We start from the raw sequence: 11,550 nt of genomic DNA, 5'->3' as shown, positions 1-11,550 counted from the left end.
TAAGAGCTCTATCATCCTGCTTTACAGTTTAGCATTGGGCATCATATATAAAAGGCACATTTTGCCTAAAATGTGTTAGGCTTGGACCCCAGCTCACTGGGGCTTCTAGCAGTGTGGAAAATGCCTTTGCCATGTCATAATCCAAGAGTCTTTCATAAACTAAGGCTCAAAGTGAATCTCTGACAAATGTCCCAGATGCTGTATTCCAAAAAAGTGCATCTGATTGGTAGATTAATTAAAATTAAGTTAAAATATTTGAACACAGTGACTAAGGCAACTTGAATTTAATAATTTTCCCATTGACTACATTAAAGAGTACAACTTTTGATCCAGCCAAGATTTCAGCTTTTTCCTATAGCTCTGAATTAGAGATATTCTAGTTTGGAGACATTTTGTTGTTCCAGAATGGCTTAACTTTTAGTTAACTTTTAGTTTAGTTAACTTTTTACTGTAAATAGGGGATGTTTTTTCTGAGTATATCAGCATGAAGACGAATGAAGACGATTCGGACCTTCTTCAGAAGTTTTGTTTAGAGAGTGCTTTCTAATAATATACAGAGAAGTGACCAGGAGTCAACAGGTAATATATTAACTAACCCAAGTCAAATGAAAAGAAACAACAAGCATTTTGCTCTCTGGTTTGTCAAAATGTGCAAAATAAAGCTTCTTATATTTCACTAGAATAAAATATTTTAAAATTGGCTTTCATTCTGCTGACCTGTTTGGAACATTGCAGAATAATCAAACTTCCTCCATACCTTAACAAAAAGAGACAGAGAATGGCAGCCAAGCATAATGGTATTGAAAAATGCATTTAATCTAAAAGGCAGTTGGTCAGTACTTATTTGTTGTTGTTAGCTACAAAGTCGTGTCTGACCCATTGCAACCCTATGGACAACGTTCCTCCAGGCCTTCCTGTCCTCTACCATCTTCTGGAGTCCATTTAAGCTCACGCCTACTGCTTCAGTGACTCCATCCAGCCACCTCATTCTCTGTCGTCCCGTTCTTCTCTTGCCCTCAATCTTTCCCAGCATTAGGCTCTTCTCCAGTGAGTCCTTCCTTCTCATTAGATGGCCAAAGTATTTGAGTTTTAGCTTCAGGATCTGGCCTTCTAAAGAGCAGTCAGGGTTGATCTCTAGGACTGACCGGTTTGATCGCCTTGCAGTCCAAGGGACTCGCAGGAGTCTTCTCCAACACCATAGTTCAAAGGCCTCAATTCTTTGGCGCTCAGCCTTTTTTTTTTTTTTATTGAAAAGTTTTAAAGTACAGTTTTCCATTAAAAAAAACCCCCCTTCCCCCTCCCTATACCCCCCCTACCTCCCCCCAACCTCCCTCCCTCCCCTCCTCCCTCCACCCCCCCTCCCCCCCCCGACTTCCCAGAGCTAAATACAAGGTATATGTATATAAAAAAGCAATCATAAACAACCATATACTAAAAACTATAGATTCTAAAATCCATCACTCTCTAGCTTATATAGGATAAAACACACCTTAACCATGATAAATATATATATAAAAAAAAAACTAGAATAAAAAAGAAGGAGAAACGAAAGAAGACTCATTCGAATGCTACATAAAACTTCTTGACCCTATACTTGTTCTGGATAAACTCAATCCATTTTCTCCATTCCATAATATAGCGTTCTTGCGAATGATCTTTCAAATAGGCTGAAATCTTCGCCATCTCTGCCAGGTCGGAAACCTTTAAAGTCCATTCTTCTATAGTCGGCAGTTCCTCTTTCTTCCAATATTGACCTATCAAAAGTCTTGCTGCCGTAACTAAGTTCAACATCAACTTAGAGTCCACAACTGTAGCGTCAACAATTATTCCCAACAAAAAAAATTGCGGACAAAACTTTATCCTCCGTTTAAAAATCTTCTGCATATTCCACCAAACTTTTATCCAAAAAGCCTTAACCTTCTTACATGTCCACCATATATGAAAATATGTTGCATCTTCATCGCCACACCTCCAACATTTAGGCTGGTATTTCGGATACATACTTGCAAGCTTTTTGGGATCTAAATGCCATCTATAAAACATTTTGTAAAAGTTCTCTCTTAGATTTTGAGCTTGAGTAAATTTTACATTCCTCACCCAAATCTTCTCCCATGTGTCCATTGTAATAACTTCCTGAATGTTTTGGGCCCATTTTATCATACAGTCCTTAACAAGCTCCGTTTCTGAATCAATCTCTATCAATGCAAGATATGTCCGTTTAATATGTGCTGGTCCCTGGTTTCTAATTTGCTTTATCAAATTTTCATCAGTCATTGTAAATCCATTTTTCTGGTCTTCTTTCCACCTGGCCCGTAACTGAATATATTGAAACCAAGTTTGGACAACCTTCTCTTCTCGCAACAGGCTATATGATTTCAAGCACCAAATATTCCTTTCCAAACTTAAAATCTCCTTGTATGTAGTCACATCATATTTAAAGCCAGCATGTATATTTTCTATTGCGTGTTTTGGAATTGCCCATAATGGTATCTTGCTGCTTAACTTATGTCTATACTTCTTCCAAACTCTCAGCAATGCCTGTCTTAAAATATGCATCCTAAACACAGTATCTACCTTTTTATCATACAACAAATATGCATGCCAGCCAAACAACAGATCATGGCCCTCAAGATTTAATAACCTCAATTGCGTCAAATTAATCCAATCGCTTATTCCTACTAATGCAGCAGCTTCATAATATAATTTCAAATTAGGCAACTTAAGGCCGCCTCTCTCACGAGTATCCTGCATAATCTTAAGTTTAACTCGTGGCTTTTTCCCTGCCCAGACAAATTTATTGATACCACGCTGCCATTCCTCCAAATTAGAATCTTTCTTAAGAATCGGTATCATTTGAAATAAAAATAAAAATTTGGGCAGGACATTCATTTTCACTGCTGCAATCCGTCCCAGCAAAGACAATTGCAATTTATGCCAACTCTCTAATTCTTTTTGAATTTTCCCCCATAATTTTTCATAGTTATTTTTATATAACTTTGTATTAGAGGGCGACAAAATCACCCCCAGATATTTAACCCTTTTAACAATCTCAAATCCAGTTAATCCTTCTAAGAGGGCCTTCTGTGAAACTGTCATATTTCTAGCCAAAATTTTAGTTTTCTGTATATTTACTTTAAATCCAGAAACTTTCCCATATTGTGTTATTATCTCCATCAGGTCCACAACAGAGTTCTCTGGCTGGGTCACTGTAACAACCAGATCATCGGCAAATGCTCTCAATCTATAATCCTGATCTCCAACTTGTATTCCCTTAATTTTTTCTGAATTCCGAATCTTGGCCAATAGTATCTCTAATGTTAACACAAATAACAAGGGCGATAACGGACACCCTTGCCTTGTGCCCTTCTCAATATTACATACTGCTGTCAAGCTATTGTTAACTATGATTAGGGCAGTTTGTTTTTGATATAATGCCCTAATCGGCTGTAAAAAATTTTCCCCAAAATCCATTTTATCTAAAACTTTCAACAAAAATTGCCAATTCAATTGATCAAAAGCCTTTTCAGCATCTAAAAAGATTAGCGCTGCAGAGATCTGGTTGTGCCTTTCCAAAAACTCTAACACATCAACTATATGTCTCACATTATTTTTCATTTGCCTACCACTAATAAACCCCGTTTGATCCCCATGAATCACCTGTTGCAGGACCCTCATCAGTCTATTAGCCAAGACCTTAGCAAATATCTTATAGTCTGTATTTAAAAGCGATATCGGTCTATAATTTTTAACTTGAGTAGCATCCTGGTCTTCCTTCGGAATCAAAGAAATAAAAGCTGTTCTCCAAGACGGGGGCACCTCTCCCCCCCTCTGGATTGTCTGGAACAGTTCCTTTAACGGTTTTATCATCTCTAATTGCAAGTTTTTATAATAGGCCGCAGTCAAGCCATCAGTACCTGGTGCTTTATCCACCTTCAGTTCCTTAATAGCTGTAAAAATTTCTTCTTCTGTAATCAGTTGATTAATCCCCTCTTTTTGTACTTGCGTAAGAATCGGAATGCTAGCATTCTCCAAATATATATCAATGTCTTTTATATTAATTTCCTCCTTAGTATATAATTTCGAATAAAAATCCACAAAAGCATCCTTAATAAGATTCTGTTGAAACACAACCCTTCCTTTATACTCAATCTTATCTATATTAGAGGCCCTTTGCTTTTTCCTCAGTCTATAAGCTAACCATCTGCCTGGTTTATTAGCATTGCAAAAAGTATTGTGCCTAGCAAACCGCAGATTGGTTGCCACTTGATCTGCCATTAATTTATCAAATTGTCCTCTTAGCAATCTAATAGCCTCCTTGGAGCAGGCAGAGCGGTACAAGAGACAAAGGTGAAGAGATTTATTTTAATATACTCTCTAGCTTGTTGGATTTTTTAAACTTTTGAAAGTGCGTCATAATTGAGGACTAAAAGATGGCGGCGAAACCTCCCCCTAAAACTCTTCGGAGTGGTGGATCCTCGCCAGTGCAACAATCATCATTACAGGCATTGCACCCTCCTGAAGCGCTGACACCGAAGGACTTACGAGATGCTTTGGATAAACTTTTGGAATCAATCAATCAATCAATGGCAGATAAATTTGCGCAGATGGAGGAGAAATTGGAGAAATTGGAGGAGAGAATGGAAGAGAGGATGGAACAGAAGCTCAGCGTGATGAAGGTAGACATTTTGTCCTCAGTGCATAAAGTGGCGGAATGTGTGGAAGAATTAGATGAAAAAATGGATGATTTGGCTCAAAGAAATGCTATATTAGAAGTAAAGGCTCGGGAGAATGAAAATGCAAGAGACAAAGTGGAAAAGGAGTTAAGCTTGGCCCAATATTACCAGATGCAGTTTGCTATCAGAATTAGAGGTTTAAAAGAGGATATTAAAGAAGATTTAAAGCAGCTGATCTCTGAGGCTCTTGAAGTGGTATTAAACCAGCCAGCATCTGAAATAAGAGCAGCTATGGATAAAGTGTTCAGGGTGAATTCATGGATTGCTAGGCAGAGAAAGTTGCCTAGAGATGTGGTGGTTTATTTTGCAAAAAGAGAAATCAGAGACCAAGTTATACAAGCTGCCTATGATGTTAAAGTGGTGATTGCTGGACAAGAAGTTCTGGTTTTAAAAGAAATTCCTCCAAGGATCTTAAGGGGAAGGAAGGACTATGCATTTCTTGTGCAGGAGCTTAAGCAAAGAGATATAAGGTTTAGATGGGAGATTCCAGAGGGGCTGATGGTGATGCATGAAGGTAAAAGGTACCGGCTGACTACTGTGAAGCAAGCGCGTGATTTCTACAACAATGTCTTAAAAGCAACCCCATTAACACTTCTGGAAGCTGGAAAGGGAGTTGGAGAAGAACATCAAGAGGATGAAACAGAGGAAAGTGGTGTTGGAGGAGATCAAGCTACAACTTCTTTGGATGATCCTAGGGAGCAAAGAGTAACGCGTGCTGCTTTAAAACGAGCAAAGAAAATAAAGGAACAAGATCAGCAAAAGTCTTCAGATTCTTCACAACGTACATATAGTCAAGCTGTGGGAGGAGCACGGCCTAAAGAAGTTAGTCCTATCAAAGCTGTGGTCCAAGAGCTTCTGGAGGATATCCATGGCAACTAAATTTCTAACCTGGAATGTTAATGGACTAAACTCACCGCAGAAGAGGAAGAAAGTTTTTCAATATTTAAAACAATTTAAGATAGATGTTATATGTTTGCAAGAAACGCATATTAGAGTTTTGGATCAAAAGTATTTAATGAACTCGAGACTGGGTACGCAATTTGTTGCCTCTGCAGAGAATAAGAAAAATGGAGTGGTTGTTTATGTTAAAAGTGCCTTAACAGCAGACTTAATTGAAGCAGATAAGCATGGACGATATGTTATGATTGAGCTGTTGTTAGAAGGTAAAAAGACGCTTTTAGTTGGATTATATGCACCTAACCAACAACAAGCTGATTTTTTTAGCTTACTTCACACAAAGCTTACCCAGTTGGATTATAAATCTTTTATTTTTATGGGAGACTGGAATGGTGTTTTGGATGTACAGCTGGATAAGGCTGGAACTTTTAAGCGCATTCCAAGTCATGCAAGACTGCCTAAATCTTTTTTTGAAATGAAGGATGACTTGGAATTACGAGATATTTGGCGTGAGAGACACTTCCAAGAGAAGGATTATACCTTTTATTCTGACAGACACCAATCTTTTTCGAGGATTGATTTTATTTTGTTGACTAATGACTTTTTTTTGAGAACTAAAAAGGTGAAGATTTGTGCTAGAACTATCTGTCCTTCCTTCTCATTCATTAGGTGGCCAAAGTATTTGAGTTTTAGCTTCAGGATATGGCCTTCTAAAGAGCAGTCAGGGTTGATCTCCTCTAGGACTGACCGGTTTGATCACCTTGCAGTCCAAGGGACTCGCAGGAGTCTTCTCCAGCACCACAGTTCAAAGGCCTCAATTCTTTGGCGCTCAGCCTTTTTTATGGTCCAACTTTCACAGCCATACATTGCAACTGGGAAGACCATAGCCTTGACTATACGCACTTTTGTTGGCAGGGTGATATCTCTGCTTTTTAGTGTGCTGTCTAGATTTGCCATGGCTTTCCTCCCCAGGAGCAAGCGTCTTTTAATTTCTTGGCTACAGTCCCCATCTGCAGTGATCTTGGAGCCCAGGAAAATAAAATCTGTCACTACCTCCATTTCTTCCCCATCTATTTGCCAGGAATTGAGAGGACCAGATGCCATGATCTTGGTTTTCTTAATGTTTAGTTTCAACCCAAGTTTTGCACTCTCCTTCTTCACTCGCAACAAGAGGCTCTTTAGTACCTCTTCACTTTCTGCCATTAGAGTGGTATCATCTGCATATCTTAGGTTGTTGAAGTTTCTTCCGGCAATCTTAATTCCAACTTTTGATTCATCTAGCCCTGCCTTTCTCATGATGTGCTCTGCATATAAGTTAAATAGGCAAGGCGACAGTATACAGCCTTGCCGGACTCCTTTCCCAATGTTGAACCAATCAGTGGTTCCGTGTCCAGTTCTCACTGTTGCTTCTTGGCCCACATATAGGTTTCTCAAGAGACAAATAAGATGGTCTGGTACTCCCATCTCTTGTTATGATCCACACAATCAAAGGCTTTAGCATAGTCAATGAAGCAGAAGTAGATGTTTTTCTGGAACTCTCTAGCTTTCTCCATGATCCAGTGTATGTTGGCAATTTGATCTCTAGTTCCTCTGCCTCTTCGAAATCCTTCCTGTACTTCTGGTAGTTCTCGATCCACATACTGCTCGAGTCTAGCTTGTAGGATTTTAAGCATAACTTTACTAGCATGAGAAATGAGTGCAATGGTGTGATAGTTTGAACATTCTTTGGCACTGCCTTTCTTTGGAATTGGAAGGTACACTGATCTTTTCCAATCCTGTTGCCACTGTTGAGTTTTCCAAATTTGCTGGCAAATTGAGTGTATTACTTTTACTGCGTCGTCTTTTAAGATTTTGAATAGCTCAGATGGAATATTGTCACCTCCACTAGCTTTGTGGTTGATCAGCTTTTCTAAGGCCCACTTCACTTCACATTCTAGGATGTCTGGCTCGAGGTCAGTGACCAACTCATTGTGATTATCAGGCACGTTAAGTTCATTCTTGTATAGTTCTTCTGTGTAATTTTGCCACCTCTTCTTAATCTCTTCTGCCTCTGTTAGGTTTTGGTCCTTTATCATGCCCATTTTTGCATTAAACGTTCCCTTCATCTCTCCAATTATCTTGAAAAGATCTCTGGTCCTCCCTATTCTATTGTTTTCTTCTATTTCTTTGCACTGTTCATTTAAGTAGGCATTCTTATCTCTTCTAGCTATTCTCTGGAATTCTGCATTCAATTGCGTGTATCTTTCTTTTTCTCCCTTGCCTTTCGCTTCCCTCCTTTCCTCAGCTATTTGCAAAGCTTCCTCAGACAGCCATTTTGCTTTCTTGCATTTCTTTTTCTTTGGGATGGTTTTCGTTTCTACCTCTTGTACAATGTTGCGAACCTCTGTCCATAGTTCTTCAGGCACTCTGTCTATCAGATCTAATTCCTTAAATCTATTTGTCACCTCTACTGTATATTCAACAGGGATATGATTTAATTCATACCTGAGTGGCCTAGTGCTTTTCCCTACTTTCTTCAGTTTAAGTCTAAACTTTGCAATGAGAAGCTCATGGTTTGAGCCACAGTCAGCTCCTGGTCTTGTTTTTACTGACTGTATAGAGCTTCTCCATCTTTGGCTTCAGAGGACATAGTCAATCTGATTTCTGTGTTGACCGTCTGGTGACGTCCATGTGTACAGCCGTCTTGGGTTGTTGGAAAAGAGTGTTTGCTATGACCATCGTATTCTCTTGACAAAATTCTATCAGCCTGTGCCCTGCTTCATTTTGTACTCCAAGGCCAAACTTGCCTGTTATTCCAGTTATCTTTTGGCTTCCTACTTTAGCATTCGAATCCCCCATGATGATAAGGACATCATTTTTTGGTGTTAGTTCTATAAGGTGCTGTAGGGCTTCATAGAACCGGTCAATTTCATCCTCTTCAGCACCGGTGGTTGGGGCATAGACCTGGACTACTGTGATATTGAATGGTTTGCCTTGGATTCGAACTGAGATCATTCTGTCATTTTGGGGATTGTATCCCAGTATTGCTTTTCCTACTCTTTTATTGACTATGAAAGCTACTCCATTTCTTCTGAGGGATTCTTGCCCGCAGTAGTATACCTGATGGTCATCTGAATTAAATTCACCCATTCCTGTCCATTTTAGTTCGCTGATTCCTAAGATGTCGATGTTCAGTCTTGTCATCTCTTGTTTGACCACGTCCAGCTTTCCTTGATTCATGGATCTTACATTCCAGGTTCCTATGGAGAAAAAATCTTTACAGCATCAGACTTTCCTTTCACCACCAGACACATCCACAGCTAAGCATCCTTTCGGCTTTAGCCCAGTCACTTCATTCTTTCTGGCGCTACTAGTACTAGCCCTCTGCTCTTCCCCAGTAGCATATTGGACGCCTTCATATCGTTTTGCCTTTTGGTACTGTCCATAGGGTTTTCATGGCAAAGATACTGGAGTGGGTTGCCATTTCCTTTTCCAGTGGATCACGTTTTGTCAGAACTCTCTGCTATGACCTTTCCGTCTTGGGTGGCCCTGCATGGCATAGCTCATAGCTTCATTGAATTACGCAAGCCCCTTTGCCACGACAAGGCAGTAATCCATGAAGGGGCAATAATCCATGAAGGGGAGTACTTGTTTACTTTATCTATTTTGTATGGAGCTGCCCATATCAAAAACATCTCAAAGTGGTACACGAACATTTTTGATAAAGGATAATTAACACAGAATTATATACAATAATTACAAACATTTTAGTATTTCAAAAGATTAATAAAATATTTTTTAGAAAATCAATTCAGAAAACTAAAGAGAAGGTCTGGATGTTGGAATGAGGATTCGAAAGGTTTTTGAAATGCACCAAAGGCCAATGCCTTTGAACATAAAAAGATACAATCACATTTGGAGGAAGAAGAGAGCATTTCTATAGTCCTTCTCAAAAGTAACACAAAGAGACATACCACAATTTCAAGAAGCCTATTGCCCAGACAGGGAAAGCTGGAGTACACTCTCAAGCTATAAATACATGGATTACCTGACACTTTTATCATGAATTAATGTCAAGGTTGCATTCATATTTTGTGCTAGCATGGGTCCCTCAAAATATGTAAGATTGACCATTTTAATGACAGATCTTATATCAGTCCCTGTGGTTGTCTCAGACTTGGTACATTTTAAATATATTTATATATTTATATTTATATTTATTTGATTTATATACCGCCCTTCTCCCGAAGGACTCAGGGCAGTGTACAGGGCAATAAATATCAAAAATACAAGGTACAAAAGTTAAAAGAAAATTAAATAATTATGCCCAATGCAATAGATAATTAAAATCAATATTAAAACCCCAAACCCATCAGACCAGGCCGGCTTGTTCGAATAAATAAGTTTTCAGATCACGGCGGAAGGAGCGAAGGTCGGGAGCCATCCGGAGCTCAACCGGTAAGCGGTTCCAAATGTCTGGCGCGCCCACAGAGAACGCCCTCCCCCTGGGGGTCACCAGTCGACATTCTCTGACCGGTGGCACCCTGAGGAGGCCCTCTCTGTGGGAGCGCACTGGACGAAGAGAAGTTGACGCCGGCAGCAGGTGCTCCCGTAGGTAATCCGGACCCATGCCATGTAGGGCTTTATAGGTCATCACCAGCACCTTGATTCTCACCCGGAGGGCAACTGGAAGCCAATGCAGCTCACGGAGCAGAGGTGTAACATGGGAGTATCGGGAGACCCCCAACACAACTCGTGCGGCTGCATTCTGCACCAGCTGAAGCCTCTGAGTGGTCCTCAAGGGCAGCCCCATGTAGAGAGCATTGCAGTAGTCTAAATGAGAGGTCACGAGCGCATGAGTGACCGTACGCAAGGCATCCTGGTCCAGATAGGGCCGCAACTTACACACCAGGCGAACCTGGGCGAAGGCCCCCCTAGTCACAGCTCCTATATGATCTTCTAAGGCGAGCTGTGAATCTAGGAGGACACCCAAGTTGCGAGCCCTATCTACGGGGGGCAATAACTCACCCCCCATAGCAAGAGGTGGAACAATCCGAATTTCCCGAGATGCTGGTACGCACAGCCACTCAGTCTTGTCAGGGTTGAGCCGAAGCCTGTTCCTCCCCATCCAGACCCGGACCGCCTCCAGGCAATGGGACATCACGTTGAGGGCATCACTGGGGTGGTTTGGGTTCGAAATGAAAAGCTGGGTATCATCAGCATACTGATGATACCCACCTCCAAAACCACGAATGATCTCACCCAGAGGCTTCATATAGATGTTGAACAGGAGAGGCGAGAGGACCGACCCCTGAGGAACTCCACAAACGAGAGGCCTCGAGGTCGACCTCTGCCCCCCTGCCAACACCGACTGCGAACGTCCCAGAAGGTAGGAGGAGAACCACTGAAATACAGTGCCTCCCACTCCCAACCCCCTGAGACGCCGCAGCAAGATACCATGGTCGATGGTATCAAAAGCCGCTGAGAGGTCTAATAGGACTAGGACAGAAGAACAACCCCTGTCCCAAGCCCGCCAGAGATCATTCACCAGAGCGACCAATACCGTCTCCGTGCTGTGCCCGGGCCTGAAACCCGATTGGTATGGGTCCAGATAATCAGCTTCCTCCAGGAACAAAGGGAGCTGATGCACCACCACGCTCTCAACAACCTTCGCAAGAAAGCGAAGGTTGTTGAGAGCGTGGTGGTGCATCAGCTCCCTTTGTTCCTGGAAAGCGAAGGTTGTAGACCGGACGAAAGTTGTTTAATACAGCTGGGTCCAGGGCAGGCTTCTTAAGGAAGGGTCTCACCACCGCCTCCTTCAAGGCGGTGGGAAAACTACCCTCACTCAAGGAAGCAGTTATCACTGCCTGGATCCAGTATAAGTATAGAATTAAAAACTCAGTTAAAATATTAACTACAGCCACACATGAGTGTCTCATCA

Source organism: Vipera ursinii (genome assembly GCF_947247035.1).
Source record: "Vipera ursinii genome assembly, chromosome: 1".
Lineage (NCBI taxonomy): Eukaryota > Metazoa > Chordata > Lepidosauria > Squamata > Viperidae > Vipera > Vipera ursinii.
This window is presented reverse-complemented; position numbering follows the sequence as displayed.